This window comes from Rhinopithecus bieti, unplaced genomic scaffold (genome assembly GCF_001698545.2).
Source record: "Rhinopithecus bieti isolate Rb0 unplaced genomic scaffold, ASM169854v2 repeat_16835, whole genome shotgun sequence".
NCBI lineage: Eukaryota > Metazoa > Chordata > Mammalia > Primates > Cercopithecidae > Rhinopithecus > Rhinopithecus bieti.
The window spans coordinates 1-2,546 of NW_016835069.1; the positions used below are offsets into that span (position 1 = coordinate 1).

Here is a 2,546-nt window from a genome sequence, read left to right on the forward strand (position 1 = left end):
GAGATTTTGGTAGGTGTTCTAATAATGTAATAGTTTAGATATGGCTCGTTGTCAAGGTTGGGTGGGCAGAGATCTCATGAATTGGCTACAGAAAGCTAACTAAACTCTTCATAACTGAATAATGGTTTGCATTTTGCTTGAGCCAAAAAGATGTTTAAGCCATGCACCACCACATTCCCTGCTTAACATTCCTAAGTTTCTTTACTCTTCATAGTTTTCTAATGAACAAACAATTAGTTTTCCTGAGTAAGATTATGAAAAAGTTAACCTTTCTTCCGAAAGTATAACGACAAATAAAATGTCAACTCACAATACAAATTTTTTACGTAGCATTACAGGTGCAGAGATATTGGCTGCTGCTCTTCATTATGATTGACCTACCCCTTAAAAAGACTGCAACAAATGATCCAATTGTCTAAAATACTTCAAAGTACAGAAACTAAATGCTTTAGCCCATAAACATATCCCTCATCTACTGTGTTGCTAGGGTACACTTGAGCAAAATCTGTCATTCCCACTTACACTTCTGCAATCTCTTGGCAACCAGTGGGAAGATGGTAGAAAACTTTTTCCAGATGGGAAAGTACATTTCCATTTAAATGTTCCTGTGACATGCTTTTCCACGCATTGTCTTGCTTCAGATTTTCAACTTTCAGTGAAGTCTGACTGTGATGCTTTTTTGTATACATTTTCCTGTGATGAGCATCCATCTTTGATAAACTTTTGCCTCCTGAAGCCTCTCTTTTTCCATTCACTGTGGAACTTAACACATGAAAATTATTGTACTCTAGTACTTCTGTGTCTGGCAGTTGTCCTTTGGACAAAAACTTTTCTGCCAAAGTTCTGTCATTCAATTTTGGAGTGGTTGGCTGAGATGAACCTTCATAAATGGTAATGAACTTGCATAAAAATTAAGCTGCTTCTGGGCCAGGCGCGGTGGCTCACACCTGTAATCCCAGCACTTTGGGAGGCCAAGGCAAGTGGATCACGAGGTCAAGCTTTGGAGACCAGCCTGGCCAACATAGTGAAATCCCCTCTCTACTAAAAATACAAAAAATTAGCTGGGCATGGTGGCGGGTGCCTGTAATCCAGCTCCTTTGGAGGCTGAGGCAGGAGAATCACTTGAACCTGGGAGGCAGAGGTTGCAGTGAGCCTAGATCGCGCCACTGCACTCCAGCCTGAATGATAGTGCCAGACTCCATCTCAAAAAAAAAAAAAAAGTTAAACTGCTTCTAGTTTTCAAACCACTGCAGTTTTCTCAAGCTTCTGAATGCTAGCAGCAACAAACAGCATCTTTTCTTAAGCAGTACCCATTATGAAAAAATCTGGAGACTCCATCCTTTATAGTTTCTTTTGTTAAGCAGCTTCCTTAATTCTAGTTTTGTGTCTCATAGCTGTGGGAACGAACATGATAAACCCTCATGCCAAGGAGCAGGAACCCAATCTCTTCCATTAATGGGTACTTGCTGACCTGTTGCTGAATGTTCTCAGATGAGGCAAAAGGATCAGAGCTTTTTTGCCGTTATCTTTACATCCATTATACAGGCTTATTAAATGTATGGGTCGCATCTTCCAGTTTTAGGTATAAATCGTTTGGTGCAGTGGGAGGTGACTAGATACCATAATATTTTGGCAAATATTTTCGTAGCATCAATACAGTCAGCAGCATAAACCGTATTATAGAATTCCAGCGCTCTTGGGCCCTTTGGAGGTGGTCGTAACTGTTTCTCAACTGTGCCATCTGGATGTTGCAGTATACCCACTTTGTCCTTCCCGTACATGTGCCCGGCCACCTGATGCGAGAGGGGCACGCAGCCGTTTAGGAAACGGAGTCGGCCGTCCGCCGGCCGCAGGGTGCCTTCAGGGGTGGCCTCGATCGCTGGTGGGGTCAGCATTTCTGGGGGACCCGGGGCCTCGACCTGGAGGTGGGGTTGGCGGCTCTGTTGCCGTAACCGAGAGCAGAAGCAGTAGCGGCACCGACAGCAGAAGCGGTAGCGGCACCGAGAGCAGGAAAAAAAATAGGGCGAGGGAGGGGGCGCCGGAGAACCCCGGGGCCGCTCAGGCTCGGGCGCGAGGAGGCCCGGGGGTTGTCGCGGCTGGTGCTCGCTGAGGCCCGGGGACGGGCCCCTGATGCCGCGGGGGCGCGGGCGCTCCTCTGCCCAACTCTCGGAGGAGCGCGGCTCTCGGCTCCTGCTCCTCTGCTGCCAGCCCCTGCGCTGCCCAGCAGACAGAACCGAGCCGAGGAGCCTTTCCAGCTAATGAAAAAACAATTGTTATTCAATATTGTTAACTCTGGCCACTCTAGTCTAACATAGAACACCAGAATGGATTCCTCTCATCTGAGCGTCACTTTGTACCCATTACCAATCTCTCTCCAGTTCCCCTCCCCCTCCCAGCTTCCGGTAACCTCTATTGGATATTCTGTTTCAGAAGATAATTTTTTTTTTTTTTTGATCCCACATGCCAGAGATCACGTGGTCAGGTTCTTTCTCTTACCAGGTTCATTTGATTTCACCCAGTGTCCTCCAGGTTCCTCCACATGGCTG

General features: G+C 46.4%; 1 pseudogene; it reads right to left on the reverse strand.

Annotated features, from left to right (window-relative positions):
- Positions 1–321: 321 nt before the first annotated feature.
- On the reverse strand, positions 322–2,546 carry LOC108524689 (inositol polyphosphate multikinase-like; annotated as a pseudogene).